The 21,881-nt window shown below is 41.4% G+C and overlaps 1 protein-coding gene across 1 annotated transcript in view; it reads left to right on the top strand.

Annotated features, from left to right (window-relative positions):
• Chrm3 (cholinergic receptor muscarinic 3) overlaps positions 1 to 21,881 on the top strand; it is a 492,930-nt gene that overhangs the window by 206,143 nt on the left and 264,906 nt on the right. Inside the window, exon 3 of the mRNA XM_052157102.1 lies at positions 20,775 to 20,836. The gene's annotated coding sequence lies outside the window, so the exon portion shown is untranslated. The remainder of the gene's footprint in view (positions 1 to 20,774; positions 20,837 to 21,881) is intronic.

Genomic DNA, 21,881 nt, shown 5'->3' with positions numbered 1-21,881 from the left:
TGAAAATAATATAAACAGCTTGCATGCAATATGTCATAGTGTAATCACCTTTGTGTATGTATACATGCATGTGTGTATATCTATATGTGGTGTACATGTGTATGCACACTATATGTGTGTGTATGTATATGTGGTGTACATGTGTATGCACATGTATGTGTGTGTATATGTGGTATACATGTGTATGCACATGTATGTGTGTATGTATATGTAGTGTACATGTGTATGCACACTGAAGCCAAAGGTTAATGTCAGACATCCTTCTCTATCACTCTCCAACTTATTTCTGAGGCACGACTGGCTGGACAGCAGGCTCCAGGAATCCACTCACCCCCACCTCCCCAGCAGGCCCTGGGACTGCAGGTTCATCAAGCCCAGATTTTACACTGGGCTACTGCTAGGGATGCAATCACAGGTCCCCTTGCCTGCATGGCAAGCACTTTGCTAACTGAGCTATCTCTCCAGGCCCCAGATCACCTTATCCACATATTCTTCTAACTAAATTTTTATGGCCACTAAAATTGGTCTTAAAGGAGCAATACAAAGCAGGAATCAATTCTAATATTGATATTTGGGCTCCAGGAACTATGAGGCATTCTCATTGATTCTTGCTACATTTGTCCTCTACTTATTCATTCCATTATGAATTTTGCTCAACGGTATGATAAAGTCCCATGGCTTTTGCTACTGTTATCCAACTGCTGCTGCAGTTCCCAATCCATTGAGTATTTATGAAACAATATAACTTTATGTAGCTAACATGATAGCTGAGATTAAAGAGCACACAGCTTACCAGACATAGCTGCAGTCCCTTCCTGCAGATGAAACAACTGAGTCCTTATAGTAGATTGTGTGTTGTGACTTTATTCTATCAGCTTTTAGGCTTTTGATTGGTGGGTCTTTCGATGTAGACCAGGTAAACTTTAAACTCACAACAGTCCCCCTGCATCAGCCCCTTCAATACCAAGGTGATGAGCGTTTCTTCACACCTAGCAGTGATTGTAGTTAAGAAAGAGCAAACTGAGGTACATAGAGAACAGACACTCTTGGCCAGCAAAATCAACAGAGGCAGGATCCTTTCCAGTATCATAGCCCCTGTGCTCTGAAAAACACTCAGATTTTTTCATTTTTAAAAGAAACTCCAGTAATTCCCCCTATAAACTACAAATCATGCTTTAGTTTCCATATCATTGAATGAAGCTTTGTAAAAAGTAAGTGATTTTTAGTTAGTATGTTTCCTTCCCTTCATTGACAATACCAAAGTGAATGGGACAGAATGAAAGCAATGTAATTAAGGCTCTGTTAGCAGGGGGACAAAATATACAAACTATAAACTGAAGGGTTGTTTTGTTCATTACACTTATTAAGTGTGAAGAACTCTGTTGTACTGGTTTTTCCAGTACGATTTCCCTATGAGCGTCTACATCCGGGAATGTCAGCTGCACCTGAGGATTACAAGTGATCATTTGTTTGTCTGACTGAAAGCTTAACAGGGACCATTTATCTCTGAATGGTGTAACAATTTCATGAAGTAGGTAGAACTATGTACAAAATTGTATAGTATAGCAGCCTTACACACCTCTCACTGAAAACAGATCACCAACAGGTTATACTTACGCGAATTGATCCGTGCTGAATCAGTGAGAAGAAATTGTAATAGATTTTAGTCATTCTCAGGATCACATGCAAGATTCTAATGCATGAAAATGAATTGTTCTCGTGGACCCAGGGGAGGTGGAGGCTCGGTAGATCTCTAATGTGACTCTGTTATTGTCCTATGAGCCTGGCAACCAGTTTGTCTCTCTGCTTAAAGATCTTCCACAACTGAAGCCCCTGGCTTTGTTCTGATCTCACCTTTAACCATTTCAAAGGACCATCCAAAGTTATGCTTTCATTTTTTATTGAATATATTCTTTGTTTACATTTCAAATGTTATTCCCTTTCCAGGTTCTCCCACATGTTCCAGAAAACCCCCAACCCATCCTCCCTCCCTCTGTATTCATGAGGATACCCCTCTACCCAACCCACTCCCGCCTACCCAACTCGATTTCCCCATGCTGGGGCATATATTGAGCCTTCATAGCACCAAGGACCTCTCCGCCTACCAATGCCCTACAAGGCACTCCTCCACCACAAATGTGGCTGTAACCATGTGTACCTCTTGTTTGATGGCTTAGTCCCTGGGAGCCCTGAGGGGTCTGGGTGGCCAACATCGTCATTCTTCCCATGAGGCTGCAAACCCCTTCAGCTCCTCCAGTCCTCCCTCCAACTCCTCCATTGGGACCCCGTGCTCAGTCAAATGGTTGGCTGCTAGCATCTGCCTCTGTATCTGTAAGGCTCTGGCAGGGCCCCTCAGGAGACAGCCATATCAGGCTCCTTTTGGCAAGCACTTCTTGTCATCCACAATAGTGTTGTGGTTTGGTGACTGTTTATAGGATAAATCCTCAGGTGGGACAGTCTCTGGATGGCCTATACTTTCTAAAAGGTTCTTAAGGAACAAAGAGCCAGAGTTCTAATTTGTATTTCAATTCATCTGTAAGTTGGTTGGATTTAATTGTTAATTTGGCATCACCTAGAATCATCTGGGAAGAAAGTCTTATGAATTATCCAGATCAGCTTGCCCATGGGCATGTCAGGGTCAGGGAATAGTGTCTTGATTATTATCATGCACAGAAAGACTAAGCCCACTGTGACACCATTCCCTAGGCAGTGTTTTGAATAGTTATGAAACTGGAGACATCTAGTTGAGATCAGGCAAGCAAACAAGGATGCATGTGTTCCTTCTCTCTGCTCTCACTGTAGGTGTGATGTTTACATTGCTGCCTTGACTTCCCTGTAATAACTGATTCTAAACTGGAGTTGTGAACCAAGCAAATCCTTTTGACCACAGCTTACTTTTTGCCAGGATAATAGCACAATGGCAGAAATGAAACTAGATCAGTCTGTCCCAGGGGGGAGGGGGGAAGACACCTTTGATTGGGCTGTATTTGCTGAATCTTCATTAGCTGATTTTATGAATGGCGCTTCAGCTGATGATTGGATTGCCCTTTGTATCAATCAAGGATTTCTGCACTTTTCGCCTTTGTCAAAGTCCTCTTTATGGCTTCCCATCTTCTTTAAGTGAGAGAACATCTTCTCATTCTGTAAATTGCATGCCCTCCTCTTCAGACAGATAAGGAGAAAGCAATCAGACCCAGAGATAAATAGCAGACAGCCTATTCCTCACTGCCTGCCAACCTCACTCTCTCGTAAACTCTGAGAAGTCGTGTCCTATTACTCTGAGAAATGATAAATGTCTAAATCATTTATCTTCAGGCTTCCTTTCTTGTGCCCCCTAGAGGGGTTGATGGACTTCTCCCCATCCTCTGGATTTTACAGAAACTTACCTTGGGAGGTGGGAACCTAACTTATTGGGAAATCCCTGTAAATGATCATAATGGTTCTGGATATAGAGATGGACAGATCAGCGTCCCACGAGTGGGGAACCAACCTAACTTCCCCAGGACTCAGTTCCCCTCCTCAATTATAGCAGTGAAGATTGACACATACTGGCCATACTATTACAGGGGAAAAAATGACAGCGTAACTTGTGTAAACTGTATGGAGTGAGTAAGCCTGTGTTGGATGTAAACTTGAGCTTAAGAGAATTCTGTGTGAACTATTACAAATCAGGCAGATGGGATTCAGGGCGCTGTGCCCTCCCTTTCCGTGGCTCACCCGGTGCTCTTAGGAGGATGCTGGCAGTAAGAAGAGAAGAGGTGAGGCGTTCCTGAAAGATGCTGCCAAACCTTTGCTCCTCCTGCAGCTCACACCTTTCTCACTGGAGACAAATTCCATGGGCCAACTTGTGACTTACAGCAGAGCAAGCATTTCCACAGCAGCTCGCTTGCATGTGACATAAAGAAAACACATCCAGGCTATGTATATGTGTATGTGTATGTGTATGTGTATGTGTATGTATATGATGTATATGATGTATATGATGTATATGATGTATATGTATATCTTTATACATATTTGAATGTAGGTTTCTGCATATATATGTGTATGTGTATATGTGTTTATATGCCTATATATACACATATATATGTGTATATATGTATATGCATATATAAAAGCAATGATCACACACACACATACACACACACATACTCTCTCTCTCACATACACACATGCACACACACACACACACACACAACTTGTATCTCTGAAGAATAGTCCACTTGAAGAACCACATAATGAAGCAGAGGTCATGGTCAGTAGGATATACCCAGAAAGAAATGAAGCCTAAGGGCTTAAGCTTCCGTACATAGTGCTTTTAGGAAAAGGTCTATCACTGCATAGGGAATAGAAACAAAGGAGCCATAATGCTTTGAAGAAAGCAAATCAAGATCCTGTTGTGCCTACTCATGTCTCTGATTGTGTCTCTCCGTGATGTCAGGCATGTATGTGCATTTTAGCCCATCTCTGTTTCACCTGTCTCACCACTGCCTCTCTGTGCCTCCCTCTCACATGTGTGCACCCAGTCAGCCCACAACAGTGGCTGGAGGCTCTCATCAGAAGCGTGAAGCTCTGACAGTGGTAATTAGGAGAGACGCCCAGACAGGAGCATCGAATAGCCCTGGAGCTCCTCAGCGCTGCCCTAAAGCCTGTGGCTCAAACAGGCTCTCGGTATGCGTCCAGAATTAGCCTGTGACCTGGATCTGAGGAAATGCAAAAGCTAGGAAAGTAATTGTGTCAGTTCAAAATATTTATGGTCAATATGGTTATAATGAGGCACATCAAATCATAGAAGAGATAATATGGTGAATATAAAAATAGAAGAAAAGGAAAAATGCCACATATTGTATAAAAGTTTAGATAGCACCTTAGCTTATGTACTGACTGGTTTTGAGTGTAAACTTGACACAAACTGGAATTAGCACAGAGAAAGGAGCCTCCCGTGAAGAAATGCCTCCATGAGATCCATCTGTAAGGCATTTTTTCAATTAGTAATCAAGAGGGGGCTTGTGGGTGGTCCCATCCCTGGACTAGTAGTCCTGGGTTCTATAATAAAGCAAGCTGAGCAAGCCAGGGGCAGCAAGCCAGTAAGTAACATCCCTCCATGGCTTCTGCATCAGCTCCTGCTTCCCGACCTGCTTGAGTTCTAGTCCTGACTTCCTTTGGTGATGAACAGCTGTATGGAAGTGTAAGCTGAATAAACCCTTTCCTCCCCAACTTGCTTCTTGGTCATGATGTTTGTGCAGGAATAGAAACTTAGAATTTTCATAACGTCAGTGTGACATGGTAGGGTAGCTATCAGGGCATGCTTAGTGTGTGTCAAAATAACATTTAGAATTATAATGATTCTTTACAAACAGGTTGAACTCTATGCCATTTCTTTCCTTGTGCCTCAGTTTCCCAGTGATCCAACATGCTCTAAGCTGATAAAAATACTAACTTCTGTCTTGTCCAATAAAACATTTATTCTCTGGTGCTGATAATATGGCTCAGCATTTAAGAACAATCACTTCTCTTGCAGAGGACCTGAATTCAGTTCCCAGCACCTATGCCAACTCTCTTCCAACCACCTATAATATTTAATAGTAGTTACAGTGGATATGATGCCCTCCTCTGACCTCAACTTAAAACACACACACACACACACACACACATACACATCACAAAATTAAAAAATATTTTGATATATTATCTTAGTAGAACTCATATTTTTATTATCTTTTATTAGATATATTCTTTATTTACATTTAAAATTATTTCTCCTTTCTGGGTCCCCCCCCCCAAAATCCCATGAGCCATCTCCCCTCCCCCTGTTTTCCAATCAGCCCTCTCCTGCTTCCCTGCCTGGTATTCCCCTACATTGAGCAGCAGAGTAGAACTCATATTGTGTGTGGCTTTAAGACTGGCAAAATGGCTCAGTGAGCAAACCTGGATTGTGACCTCAGTTTGACCTCAGGTCCCCGAAACGTGTCCTCTGAGTTCCATATTGGCCACATACAGCCTACATATATCACATGCTAATAATAAATTTATTTTAAAAACTAATTCATGCATAAGTAGAAATTAATTTATGGATTCTAGACTAATTTATATTTAGAGTGTGCATAAGTCCCCAACTCAATGTGTAATTGTCACAATTCGGAAATATCTATCACAGTAATAAAAACTCCAGACACATAGGATTTGTGGAAATTTCAAACTTAAGGGTATTACATTTAAATGCAAATACCTATTAACCAAAAAGGTTTCATTTCTAGTTTCCAATAAAATGGAAAAAATTACCGTACTGATATATGGCTGTCACAATTTCTGGTACTCATACTCATTTGGGTTTGATTTCAATAATGAGATGTTTAATGAGGCTAATTATTTTCTTTATCTCCTAACTCAATCATACTTTTAAAAGGTTATCTCAGAAAAACTGTTGTCTCAAGAATTAAACTATTTTCATATCAATTTATTTTACTCCCTAGTTTGAGAACAATATTCAAACTGTCCACTTTTCTACTTTTCCTTCCTTGGCAGCTCCCCTCAGAGGATGTGTTCAGCACTCTGTCTATATCTGAACTCTCAACCCTGCAATGCAGGCATTATTTCTGTAAAGCCCCCATAGACCAGACAAGGGAGTTCAGCTATAGCAAATGTCTGGAAGGAAAATGACATAGTGGCAGGCTTTGCAAGAAAAGCCACTGCTAATGCACTCTGGGAGGTCACGTTAAAGCAATAGTAACTTTCAGCTTCTATAACTCTATGTGCCACTTCTCTCCTGTATGCTTCAGGTATACTGTGTTATTTGATGTTTTCAAAAAGCAAATTGAGACCTTTGGAGATACTGGAACTTGTCAAAATCTAAGGTACAGGTAGGTCTTTCTGAGGGAAAACAGACCGTCATCTGACAGTCAAGGAAAAAGCCCTTCCCTCACTATCCCCGGAGAGCAGTTTATGCAGAGCCATAGGAAGCCTTCAGTCTCTGCTTTAGAACACCAGGCAGGAGCCTTGGCTATTAGAATATGTTGGTGGTGGTGTTTCCATTCTCTCTCTCTCTCTCTCTCTCTCTCTCTCTCTCTCTCTCTCTCTCTCTGTGTGTGTGTGTGTGTGTGTGTGTGTGTGTGTGTGTGTGTGGTGTGTGTGTGTGTGTATTGGCATGTGTATTGGTGCACATGTGTTCTGAATTTTTAATCCAAGGTGGTTGATGTCAGGAATCATCCTGCATTACAGCTTGCTCTGGGCATCAACAGTCTCTGCCTTCTGAGACTGGACTTGCATGTGAGACACCACACTTAGACTGCATTTAAGTGGGTTCTGGAGATCAGAACCCTGGTGCTCACACTTGCATGATACACACTCAAACCACTGAACCACCATCTCCCAGCCCTGCATTTGTCACTCAGTCAGACACATAGGCAGTGTGCAGCTCCCATAGGTCTTTCCAGAACTAAACCTGTACACTCGCCAGGCAGCTGAAGAAAGTCAATGTAGCTTAAGCAGAAAAGAAAAATGGCGCAACGTCATGTCTGATACAGGTCTCTGTCTCCATCACCTTAGTGCTGACAGAAGTGATACCAACAATCTGTACCGTGAATTGACACCAAAGTAAACATGGACCTTTAATACTGCATGCAAAGCGTGTTTCTCACAGGACTCTGGGTGGCTAGAGTCCTTCTCTGCTGCACTCTGTAAGCAGTGTTTAAAAATGATGCCACACTTTTCAGACAACAGTGAGAGCCCACTGGTCCTGTGAAGGCTCCATGCCCCGGTGTGGGGGAATGCCAGGTCAGGAAAGTAGGTGGGGTGTCTTGAGGACATCAGTATAGGGGGAAAGTTCCTGAACAGAACACCAATAGCATATGCTCTAAGATCAAGAATAGACAAATGGGACCTCATAAAATTACAAAGTTTCTGTAAGGCAAAGGACACGATCAAAAGGACAAATCAGCAACCAACAAATTGGGAAAAGATCTTCACCAACCCTTCATCAGATAGCAGGCTAATATCCAATATATACAAAGAACTCAAGAAGTTAGACTCCAGAAAACCAAATAACCCTATTAAAAAATGGGGTACAGAGCTAAACAAAGAATTTTCACCCAAAGAACTTTGGATGGCGGAGAAGCATCTTAAAAATGCTCAACTTCATTAGTCATTAGGGAAATGCAAATCAAAACAACCCTGAGATTTCACCTTACACGAGTCAGAATGGCTAAGATTAAAAACTCAGGAGACAGCAGGTGTTGGCAAGGATGTGGAAAAAGAGGAACACTCCTCCAATGCTGGTGGGGTTGCAAATTGGTACAACCACTCTGGAAATCAGTCTGGCTCTTCCTCAGAAAACTGGGCATGTCACTTCCGGAGGATCCTGCTATACCACTCCTGGGCATATACCCAGAGGATTCCTCAGCAGGTAATAAGGATACATGCTCCACTATGTTCATAGCAGCCCTATTTATAATAGCCAGAAGCTGGAAAGAACCCAGGTATCCCTCAACGGAAGAATGGATGCAAAAAATTTGGTATATACACACAATGGAGTACTATTCAGCCATTAGAAACAATGAATTCATTAAATTCTTAGACAAATGGATGGAGCTGGAGAACATCATACTAAGTGAGGTAACCCAGTCTCAAAAGATTAATCATGGTATGCACTCACTAATAAGTGGATATTAGCCTAGAAAATTGGAATACCCAAAACATAATCCACACATCAAATGAGGTACAAGAAGAACGGAGGAGTGGCCTGGTTCTGGAAAGACTCAGTGTAGCAGTATAGGGCAATAAAACCAGAACAGGAAAGTGGGAAGGGGTGGGTGGGCAAACAAGGGGAGGGAAGGGGGCTTATGTGACTTTCGGGGAGTGGGCGGCCAGAAAAGGAGAAATCATTTGAAATGTAAATAAAAAATATATCGAATAAAAACATATTTTAAAAAAAGTAGGGGTTGTAAAAAGGGTTAGGGGGATGAGATGGCAGGTTTTTGGATGGGTAATGAGGAAAGGGGATAGCAATTTGAAATGTAAATAAAGCAAATATCTAATAAAAAAATGATGCCACAATCCCAGCTCAGACTCCCCCATTGCTCTCTTTTTCTGCTGTAGTCACCCTGATCTTTTGTCATGGTTTCGCCTCTGCCTGTCTTTTTACATGTGTATGGACATACATTAAGGACAATTTCAGAGATATAAGTGACATGAATAAATAAGCAAACAAACAAACAAATAGCAACTTATAACCACCACTATTAACAGTCCCTCTGCGTATTGACTATATAAGCTTTCAAAATGTAATCAATCAACATATTTACATATTGGGTACAATTAGACTCCCTGTGTGTCTCTTAAGGTTAGTATAGTAAGATGGATCAGGATCTGACTCAGTTACAGAGGCTAACCTAGAACTCACCATGAAGTTCAGGGTATCCTTAAACTTAAAGAAATCCTCCTACCTCAGTCTTCCAAGGGCTTTGATTGCTGTGTAATCCTTGACCCACAGCTTACCTTATGTAGATATTTTTATTATAAAACTAGGTAGTTGCTAAAATAACTTTAGACCTGGGTTTCCCATTTTATCCATTCCTTGACATAATGCATAGGATATCTTACACAACCTTTCTTTAAGATTTTCTTTGAGAGCATCTCTTAAGTGACTTATGGCTCTGTGCATTTGCCACACAGCTCCAGGTGCCCTTGGCTGCTGGTAGTTCAATATCCAGCTATCAACTATTCACCAATAAAAAGTATCATTAAAGGCAACATGAAAACACCAGACTGACTCACGCCAGTAGAACACTCCCTGAAAGATCCTTTAACAAGAAAAACTTCAGGGAATCTGATTAAGTGTGACGTTTACACTGCCAGTGGTGTTATATTTCCTCAAAACAGCTATACAGTTGGAATTGCAAAAATTATAATTCATCATCTTTAAAGTAACCTTTCCAAATATTTAAGAGGTTGAAGTTTTAACAAAATACAGTCTTGGGGACTCATTAGAATTCTTAAGAGTGTGTCTAAGAATGTCAAGGTTCATTTCAAATCGTGGTATTTCAAAGTATATCTTTCCAAACACTGTTGTTAGATTTTTTTTTAAACCCCAGATTGATGGTTTTGCTGCTGCTGCTGCTGCTGCTGCTGCTGCTGCTGTTGTTTGTTTATGTTGTTCTTGTTGTTCAGCACATATTCAACACACCCTTTTCAGGGAGATAGGTTTACTTTTCATTATAGAGTCAATGAACTTGGTAAAAAATACTTAATGCAGTCTTGAAAGCAAATTTATTATCATCTGCACTGGACTTTGAGTGATTAGTTTGATTTTTTTCTGAGCTAGAACAGAGACAGTTACTTCTATGCTGCTAAGCCAACGCAGCACTTGCCCTGTCTTTCCTAAGAACACTGGAGTCGTTCAAACAAGGTTTGGGGAAACAGGTGTCAGAATGGACATCCCTTCAGGAAAGCCATGGTCCACATCTCAGTTCACACTTCTGACTACTCCTGCTGTGAGCATGGATAACAGTACAGGGATAACCCAGTGCACTCACATTTTTTAAGCATCGGATCCCTTTCTAGCATATTACAGAGCTTTAGGAACATTGAGTGTAATCTAGGAAATGTGAACATCTATGAAATCTCATGTGGTTGCAGATTTTGCATCCTAAACCCTGTCAGGTTAGCCAGGTGTCCAAATCAGACAACCTTGATGGCTCTGTACAATTCCTGTGAGAGGTAATTTTGATTAAGATGATGAAACAGTAAGAAAAATTCAAAACCTACAACATGACTTTAAGTCTTCCATAGTTGTGCATGTGTGTATGGGGGCATGCATGTCATGGCATAAGTGTGCATGTCAAAGGATGACAACCTCGGGTATCAGTCATCACCTTCTACCTCTTTAGAGACGGCCCCCTTGTTCTCGCCTTCGTATCTCAGGCTCGCTGTCCTATAGCTTTCAGGGGCTTCTATGTCCGCCCGCTATGAAACCTTGTAAGTGCTGGGATTTCAGCAGTCTAGCTGCAAGTACCACTGCATTCATCTTTACTTGGGCTCTGGGGATTTAAACTCAGGTCCTCACCCTTGTGCAGCAAGCACATTACCCACTGAGACTTCGCCCAGCCTTGTAGTTTTTAAATAAGTGTAATTATATGCATCATACTACATGATGGACAGTTCCAGAACTATTTTCCATCGCTTTTCTGATACGATGGTAAGATGAAAGAGGAACACTGTAAAGTGGAGGCTTCTCTTGCACCTAGGGTGCCATTGACCATTCCTTTAACCGTCTGTCATTACTGTCATCTCAGCTGTATCCCTAAGCATCTCACTATTCAGAGTCCGTTTATGAATCTTCTCCGTCCAGAGTTGTTTCCTTTCTTTTTATAAACTGTTTGTAAGAAGTTTTTATTACCTACAGTTTACCAAAGCAGTGCTGCAGCTGCAAAGTGCCAGTCCTGACTTTACCATGCCCTCTGGTTTGCGTTGTCCATCTGGGCAGCAGTGGACTTGTAAAGGCACATACGGGCACATAGATGCTTGCAAAAGTAATAGATGCACAAATACAGCAGTAGAAATAACGTTTTTATGTTTTTGCTGGATATTTTCTTTATTGACATTTCAAATGTTGCCAGGCGGTGGTGGTGCATGCCTTTAATCCCAGCACTTTGGGAGGCAGAGGCAGGCTGATTTCTGAGTTCGAGGCCAGCCTGGTTTACAGAGTGAGTTCCAGGACACAGCCAGGGCTACACAGAGAAACGCTGTCTCGAAAAACAAACAAACAAACAAACAAACAAACAAACAAAAACATTTCAAATGTTATTCCCTTTCCCGGTCTCCCCCAACCCCTTCCCAGAAACCCCCTACCCCATCCTCCCTCCCCCTGCTTCTATGAGGGTGTTCCTCCACCCACCCCGCTCCCACCTCCCCACCCTCAATTCCCCCACACTGGGGCATCTATCAAGCTTTCATAGGACCAAGAACCTCTCCTCCCATTGATGCCTGACAAGTCAGTCCTCTGCTACATATGCAGCTGGAGCCATGTGTGCTCCTTGGTTGATGGCTTAGTCCCTGGGAGCTCTGGGGGTGGGGCTGGTTGGCTGATATTGCTGTTCTTCCTATGAGGTTGCAAATTCCCTTCATCTCCTGCAGTCCTTTCTCTAACTCCTCCATTGGGGACCCCCTCACTCAGTCCAATGGTTATAAAGGAGAAAGGAATAACATTTAATCATGAGGAAGGTGATAAGCTCCGTGGTAACCAAAGTGAGAGGGTCATGACAGAGGGAATGTGTCACATACTCTTATGGCCCTCTGTGACAAATGCCAGGCAGAGCAATTTAAAGACAGACAGATTCATTTTGTTTCGGTTAGGAGATGAAGATAGCTGTGGCTCTTGCAGCGGAGCCAAGGTCAATTACCAGCACCCATGCCAGGCGGCCGCAACGGATTGGAACTCCAGCTGCAAAGGATCCGATGCCTCCTCTGGCTTCCACGGGTACTCACCCACACATGACATGCACACACAGACACATAAACAAACATAACTAAGAATAAGACTTTGTGCACAGCTGGTGGCAATATGGCCAAGGAACTCAGTCTGTGCATTCTCAGAACAGTGTTGGTTCATCTCACAGCAACTTAGCTTGTCTGGGACAGAGCTAACTTGGTTTCCTCTTCAAACTGGACTCACAGTAACTGTGACACTAAATGTTTGATCCTGGGTCTGGTATGAACCCCAGAACAGTAAAGGGCTGTGCTGAGCTGTTATTTCAGAACGTGCTCCTCAATTTAAGCCTATTTTTCTCAGAATTTAGACATACATATAAAAATGTACATGTGTTTATATGTGGTGTATGCATTTGTGTATGTGTGTGTGTATATGTATGTTTGTATGTATAAAGCTAAAATTAACTTCTTGGGCTCATTAGAGTGCCTACTCTGGTCCCAGTGAGCCTCTACAATGAGGTTTAATACTTGACTCTGAGGTTTCTAATCCATTTTGCATATGATAGTTTGCATTTAACTTTTTTGTTACTAAGATTAAAAATCTTATGATGTGTTTATGTGCTTTTAATTTCTGAAAGTTGGTAAGAACATATTTTGAAAGATCTAGTACCTTGTATTGCTTTTATGATGTAATAAAAGGTTGTCTGGCAAAACCTTAAAAAAAGACTTTGAAGATTAAAGAATGAAAAAATGAAAAAGGTAATGTCCCCAAAGAAGCCAGTTTTGGATACCAAGCAGAAAAATACCTTCATTTGCCCATTTAAGAGTAAAATCTTAAGATTTTACTTAAGATTATAAGATTTACTCTTATAAGTAAAATCAGATTTTATTTAAAAGAGTAAATCTGCCTACTGACTTGACACTGGAACAAAGACTACTCATCCTTCTCTGACTTCTAGATAATTCCAAAGTGCTGGGGTTGAGTCTGGCTGCTCCACTGTAGAGCAATGATCTAGGAGGGTAAATTTCCCCTTGATCCTGTAAGATGGTTCTTTAGCTCCTTCTGGAAGCATCCAAGGGAATGTCCTTTATAAGAATCTAATCCCAAGAACATTTCATCCCTCCATTCCTTGACCCTTGTAAACATCATGACTTGGTTAGCTCTGCAAAACTGCTGGAAAAAATAATGACATTTATTCCTGGACTTCCATATTCGTGTTATGACTTAGAGAGCCAGAGAAACTCTAAGGAAGAGAGGCTCTAAGAGCAGGCTGAGATTTAAAGACTATAATTAAAGTCACCTGTGGCAGGACTTGAGAAAGGTCACCTGAAGAAAGGGGTGGTTAACATTTCCAACCCCTGAGCTCATCCATGTCTGCTCAAAAGGAGAATTTTAAAGATATAGCACACTTTATAAAATTATGCAGCTTTAGGACTGGTGCATTTCTTTTGTTACTTTTTTTAGCCTTTTAAGATTACAGGAAACTCTGTGCAGGGTTGAAAAATTTTAAATTATGGTTTCATGGAAGAAATAATAGCATTGACTTTTAGGTTTGGATGCCTTTCCTCGTAGGGTGACTCACTAAAAGGTCCATTTTGTAGTTTTTCTCTCTAAGACACGAAGTCTTTTATAATCATTTCTCTGAAGTATAGCTACTGTTTTTATTTTTTCACTACATATACTTTTTGAAAATTATCTATATTCTTTGCAGCATAGTAATGAGTCTAGGTAAATCTTGTTCCCAATCAGCTCTCAGCCTAAGAGTCCTTGGAACCCCAAGGGTAATGAAAGGGTATCAGTGAGAATTCATATACATAGATATGGGTATATAGCCATAAACATATGCATTAATGTAAATATGTGTACAGTTGATGAATAATAGCATTGTAGACAGATCAATAGAAATTATATCCAATTATGGTAAGGAAAGGAGAAATAAAGTAGCCAAACTTTAAACATGAATATTCCATAACTCATGAATCACTGCTCTGGGAATAAATAACTAAAATAAGTATGCATATGTAAATATGGATTATTGTTATTACTATACTAATGATAAGATGAAAGAACTTTAGAAAAGAACCAACTGAGTGAACTAGATCAATTCTCATATAAATCCTACATGAGATACATGCAGGCTGATTTAAAAAAAAAACTCGCCTATTATCCAGTGTAAAGGGAAAACAAATAGATGTCTAGGTGGTATGGGTCACTCTGAAGGAGATGGGTGTATTCCCAAGAAAGAACAAGGAACAGATATCAAACAGTTAATACCCAGGAGAGCAAGAGTGGAAGAAACAAAGACCATTTACGTTTTTCTTTTGAATGGTATTTGTGATTTTTTTTAAAGTAAAAAGAAAATCATTTATTATGTATTACTTGACTTTAGTGGGCCACTTGTTTTTTTCATTTTTTATGAGATATTTACTTACATTTCTGTTTTTTTGAAATGTATTTTTATTAAATATTTTCTTTATTTACATTTCAAATGTTATCCCCTTTCCTCCTTTCCCCTCTGAAAACCCCCTATCCCATCCCATAACCCCCCCTGCTTCCCTGTCCTGGCATTCCCCTACACTGGGGCATCGAGCCTTCACAGGACCAATGGCTTCTCCTCTCATTTATGTCAAATTCTGCTTCTGAGTTGGGTATCTTGGAATTAAGGCTCATAGAGGTCACAGTTCAAGAGAACACATTCAGAAACTAGGTGGGCAATGAGTGGCCCTCTCTCAGTCTGTCTCTACAAGCTGCTGCTAACTATAAAATAAACTTATCTTCTAGGTTTACGTGTGACAGAATATTTCAAGTCACACCAGGACCCAGTAAATAGAAAACTGCCCTTTTATGGTAGAAGAGGAAAGGTGAAATGTTTAAATCCACGTGGCCTCTTTAACTCACCTCATCTGTACCAGTAATACTAACCAGCCACCTTTTACCACCCTACCTCCCAAGGCTCAAAAATGTCATGATAAGTGTAACCCAGAACAAATAGCTCCTTCACCCAGTTGTGTCCCAGATAGAGGCTGATAAGTCATTGCTATGAATTATCTTTAAATTCATCATCATGGGAGCTGGAGAAACGGTCCATGGGTTAAGAGCACTTGGTGTTCTTGCAGAAATCCTGAGTTTGGGTCCTAGGACCTAAGTCAAGCAGTTTGTAACCTCTGGTAATGCTAGCTACAAGAGATCTGGTATTTCTGAGATCCATGGCACCTGCACTCGTGTGTACACAATGACAGGTATGCACACTCACATGCAGAATCGTGTATTAAAAAAAAAAGTTACTTAGAAATAATCACTAAAAAGGAGCTGACAGAGTATGAAAAATGTTATGCTGAGATCTATTCCTTCGGAAATTGATATTCACTAAAATGTTTACCTTAATAAATGGAGCTGGAGTCTGAGGGTGTTGCTTTTTTATCCTTACACTGGATGATGTCAGTAAATGGGAAAGTGTGAATAAATGCCTGCTTTGTCTTCAGCCATAGCCTACTTAAAATTCACATTTCATTTTAACCTTACTATGGACAAAAAATAGAATTCAGAACCTGTAAGAATTGAGCTAATATATCTTTAGCTTCAATTTTCAAGGGCTGTATGATTTAAAAAAAAATCAAAACTGAAACTAACCTCCATTTGATATCTGTATAAAATAGACTTGAATAATAAATGGGATGACTAGATATTAAAATCATGTGTGTTTTATGCCAAGTTTCCTCGTCTTGAGTTTTTCTTGCATCTTAGTATAATGGAAGTAACATTTAATTGCCTGCTTCAGCCAACAAACTTAGTCTATGCTTTGATTTTATATGGTCCTGTGCTACCTCATTAAATCATTAGTGTTTGTTATATCGCATGAAGTCTAAACATTTGCTCTGGGAGTAGGAGGGCCCAGCCCACTGTGGGAAGCACCACCCTCGGGCAAATGGACCTGGGCTGCACAGCAAGGGCAGCTGAGCAAGTCAATGAGCAGCATTCAACATGGTTTCTACTTCAGCTCCTGCTTCCAGTTCCCTGCACCAAGCGCCATCTTTAATCCCTATGACTATGGACTGTAACTTTAAGTCAGGTACTTCCTTCCCTTCCCAAGTTGCTTGTGTCTATCACAGCAACAGAAAACAAACTAGAACAAAATGTTGGTAAATATTTGTTGTGGTTGTTTGTACTAATCAGAGGATATCTAATTTTAAAGGGGGTGGGGCACCAAGCTTGCTTGTTTGACAGTCACTACATTTATTCACTTGGCAACACTTTCAAACAGTTATTGGACCTGTATTGGACCTGTGGATTTTATTTACCAATTTAAATGACCAACCCTTATTTTCCCAACTCCTTTCCCTTGCTGCTGTTTGGGGATCTCTTACATAGGATGAGGTTGTTTTATTTAAAGAATGACTTTAAGAATGAGGAAATAGCTCAGTTGATAAAGAGCTTTCTGTAGAAGCCTGGGGGCCTGAGTTCCATCTTTGGCACCCATGTGAAAAGCCTGTGTGGTGGCATTCCATTTTAATCTCAGATCTATAAAGGTAGGGACAGGAGGATCCCTGGAGGTCAATGGTCTGCCAGTCTAGCCTAAGCAGTAAGCCCCAGGTCCCAATGAGAAACCCTGTGTCAAAAACACAAGGTGACATCTGAGGGACAGTACCCTAAGAAGATCTCTGACTTGCATATGCATGTGTGTAAATGCACACACATCCACGCACATACACACATACACACATATACACTTACACATATGCACGCATACACATACATATACACACATATGCATATACACACACATGCACATACACATACACACACAGGCACATATACATGCACACATACATGCACACACACATGCCCATGTACACACACATACACACACAAATACACACGCTACCAAACAAGTACTCCATGTCATAAATGTCTTTGTCTCCCCTACTCTGAATGGACCAATGGAAGTGAGATGAGAGACAGATTCGGGAATGAGTGACTTCTGCGTGAGCATCAACAAGAATGCAATGCAGATAGGCCTTAGTCGTTGAGTTGTTGAGTTGTTGCAATGCAGATAGGCCTTAGTTGTTGAGTTGTTGAGTTGTTGCAATGCAGCCAGGCCTTAGTCGTTGAGGTTAGGTTTATATTTATCATAAACCCAGAAGAAGACTTTCAATCTCAATTTTGCCAAACCACTTGTTATTTTGGTCTTCCAATAAAGTAGACTAGCAAACTTTGGAATTGAAATGGGAATATTTTGATTATCCCTAAGGGTCCAAGATCTAATTTCAGGTGAATTCAAGAGTTAAATTAGTTAATTAAGCTCAGTTATTTCAAGATTGTGAGCAGGTTTAATTTTATCTAAGTCAGATGGCTGGAGACTCATTTATCATCCAGTTAAATTGAAAAAAGTGGGGGGGGCAGACATCTAAGTTGATGCTTTGTATCTTTCTGGAGATAAGAGAATGTGTATCCTCAAAATAATTAAAAAGTAGCAGAGTTTTAAGGAAATACATCCTGTCAGATTGTGTACCCACTGTCACATTGTCACCCTGAAAGTCCAGAGTTGGACTTCACTGCAGCTTCTGTTACTTCAATAGTGGTCAGGCAACCTAACTCCTAACTGAACCAATTTTAACAATGAAATCCAAACTATAGCTGATGGTTCAGTGACTGTTCTCTGGAATGCGGTACATTCATGTGAGGTGACTGAGCTGCGTGTGAAAGGAATCGTCTGGCTGTGCACTTAGCCTGGCCGTACATGCCTATGATACCGATGTTCAGTGCCTCAAGGACACCAGCAGTGACTAATGAAGCTCGCACTCAACGGCATGCCCTACACTGCTCGTTAGCCGGTGATGTGAGAGAGGACACCGCCTGCCTCCTCCCACCAAGTGTCACTGGACCACTTCTCTAGAAGGGACAGGAGTGTTTATGTGGGGCTAGCGACAGATGTTCATTTCCATGGATACATTGCTGCAGCAATGATGTAAAAGTCCTTGTGCTTATGTGGCAAGCACAGGAATGCAAAGGTAGGACACTCAAACAGAACTAGAGTCAAGGTCTACGCTGTGATGACCTAAGTCCCACCCACACCACAGCCTCAGTTTCCCTCTGTGCCAAATGAATGGATGCCCAGCCCTATAACCCCTCCTTTGGTTGTACACTCTTCTTAATCCAGTGCTCCAAGGAGAGAAAGGATCCATAATGCTTTGGTCATTTCAGGTGCAAACAGGCAAGAGTCCCGTGGTGGCCCCTATGCCATGTGCAGTGCTTCAGGGAGACCTAAGGCAAGGCAGAGCATGCTCTGTGAGAAATGGCTCTCAAATCGACTGGGTGCCTCTTGCTTTTCATTTTTTCCATCTTGCAACTTAAATGAATATGATGTAGATCTATTTTTGACTTATCAGTTATACTTTCTAGATTCTACAAAACCTTCTTAAAGTTTTCTGTGTGTCTCTGAGCTTTTATTGTCGCAGGCCACACTTGCAGAGTTTGGCTCAGTTCCCTCTTTTCTGCTAAGATAGTCCAGTGCATGTGACTGTAGGCTCCCACCTTCTCTCCTTGAAGCTCCCCTTCGTAGCTCCACAGTAGCATCCATCACATACACACACTTCCCCCTTGTCTCTCCATAGCACCTCTTTTATTTGTCTGATTAACCTTTAAAGGTAGTGCTTCCCTGGCTGGTGCCAGCAGGATGAACCAGTCGATTGCCACATAAAAATTTTCCAGGACCTGCTTGAAGATGCTAGATACGGTGCTACATATTTGTAATCCCAGCACTGGGGACACCAAGAGTAATGTATCCCTGGGGCTTGTTGGCCAGCTTACCCAACCAGCTGATGAACTTCAAGCCAGTAAGATACATTTCTTCAAAAAAGATAGACAGAATTCCTAAGGACAACACCCAGGTTGTTCTCCAGCCTCCATATTCATACAAACACAATTTTTAAAAATAGAGTTAGCAAAAGAAGTGCTTCATGGGCTGGTTATGTTTTGTCAAATTGTTACAAACCTAGACTGCATGAAGGAATTTCTGTTGAGGAACGGCCTTCATCAGATTTTCTGTCCTCGTGTCTGTGTGGCATTTTCTTGATTTCTGATTGATATAGGGGTGGGGGAGTAGCACTCTATGCACAGAGCCATCCTTGATGAGCCTCAGGAGTAAAAGAAAGGTAGCTAAGCTAATCAGGAGAAGCAAAATAATAAGCTGTGTTGCTTCGTGGTCTCTTCAGTGCCTGCCTCAACTTCCCTCAATGATGAGCTATAACCCATGAAGTGAAATAAGCCCTTTACCTCTCCAAGTTGCTTTTGGTTATTCTGTTCATCACAGCAGAAACAAACTCAGTCACTTCTCTACCGTTCCAGCCCTAGCGCTAGAGCTCTGAAGTCATGGCAACACCTAAATGGAGTGGAGGGCTTTCCTTGGCAGTCATTGTCCCCATGAATGACATCATTACATGAGTGTATTCTTTAATGGTGTGGGGGAAGGCAGAAGGCAGGGATTGCTGGGATATTAGGCACATGGCTTCTCTTTGAAATGAGGGGGGGGGGCTGAAAAGGGAGGGATGGAAATGTCATTGATCTTACTTTCCACACTGAATGACCTTAGGGAGACTTTGTGGGGGTGAAGCTATGGAACCAGGAGCTCACTTTTTTGCTTCTTCTCTTTCCCTTTCTTTCTCCTCCATTTTCCTGCTTTGTTTTTGCTTTGTTTTGTTTTGTTTACTTCTTCACTTTACATCCTACTCACTGCTCCCTTCCTGGTCACCCCCTTCCACAGTTCTTCCCTGCATTCCTTCCCCTTCTCCTCTGAGCAAGTGGGGGGTCCCCTGAGTAGTCCCACACCCTGATATATCAAGTCTCTGAGAGGCTCGCCCCTTCCTCTCCCACTGAGACCAGACAAGGCAGGCAGCTAGAAGAACATGTCCCCCACACAGGCAGCAGCTTTTGGGACGGCCCCTGCTCTAGCTGTTCTGAACCCACATGAAGACCAAGCTGCACATCTGCTAAATATGTACCAGGAAGCCTAGGTCTTGGGTTCTCTTTCTCTACCCTGAGACTCTGGGATCCTCCAGTCTACCTTTAAGTTCTGGAATTACAGATGTGTACCACCATACCAGGCATTTCAATGTGACTTCTAGAGGGTAAACTAAGGTCCTCACACTTGGGTGGCAGATACTTGACTTAGTTTTCCGAATCCCTGTGTCCTCTTCGCTGGTAACATGAAGTCTCATCCTCATGACTGGTAAATTCACTTCCAGTTGGAAATCCTATAACTTTTATATGTTGCTGCAAAATGTTTTCTCATAACCAATGCCTTCCACCTTCCCAGGGTCCTATTCATCTCTAACCACATTTTGTTTTTTTCTAGTGCTGCGTTCTGACTAGTGACGAAGTACGTGACATTCTGAACTTCAGCAAAGGTACAATAAGGTAAGTGTCTTTTCTGGTTAATTCTTTGCTTGAAAGGGGAATCAATGACTTGATCTATATGAACTGATCTATGAGAAATATAACCATAAGTTGGAATTTGAAACCACTTAAAGTTTCTGCTGTGTGTATCACCTTTCCCCTTCCAAATAATGGACTTCACTGTGGTGTGTTCATACACACATGCTATTACAATTTGTTCACATTTATTCCAAGACATTATGCATCTCAATAGAATATACAGCCATGCTCGGTTATGTCTTAGTAGAAATAGCACTGTATGCTTTCCTGGTCCGATTCAAATGTAAAGTCATAGCATGCTCTCTGACATTTGAAACAAGCTTATATTATTTTAAAATGTGTGTACGTGTGTGTGTGTGTGTGTGTGTGTGTGCATGCATATGCACGCGCACACACACACACACATGTATATAAATGGTAAATAGATGATAGGGAGAAAGAGAAAGATGATGATGATATGTAATTTACCTCAACAGCATCAGAATGCAGAATATTTGAAATACCAGCATGTGTCTTAGCTTGTACATATATATTCTTGAGTAGCTTCTGGGAAGGTGGCCTGCTTCTGCAAATCTTTTAAGCTTAAGAACTTTCCTATGACTTATATTATCTTGGCTCAACCACTCCAAAGAAATTGTGAACATCAAGAAAGAAGAAGATTATAAAACACAGTTTTCTTTGCATGTTACTGCTGATTTTTTCCCCATTTAGCAAATACTGTTACTATCCTACCAAAGTCCACCATCCTTCCTGGCAAAGTCTTGATGCTGTGAAGGACAGCATAACATTCCATATCATAATGAACGTGGTGGCTCAGATCCATAGTTCTAGCACTCAGGAAACTGAGGCAGAAAAATTGCCAGGAACTTGAAGCCAGTCTGGGCCACATAATGAGTTTCAGGTCAGTCAGGCTGCCACAGGGAATCTTGTCTTGAAGGGGGAAACAATCAGCATCCCATCCCATCTTCCTAGTCCTCTTTACTTTAGATGTGTGGCCCAGTTCAAGCCCATAGGCTCTGCATAACAG

The sequence above is a fragment of the Apodemus sylvaticus genome, chromosome 14, assembly GCF_947179515.1.
Source record: "Apodemus sylvaticus chromosome 14, mApoSyl1.1, whole genome shotgun sequence".
NCBI classification, from domain to species: Eukaryota; Metazoa; Chordata; class Mammalia; order Rodentia; family Muridae; genus Apodemus; species Apodemus sylvaticus.
This window is presented reverse-complemented; position numbering and strand designations above follow the sequence as displayed.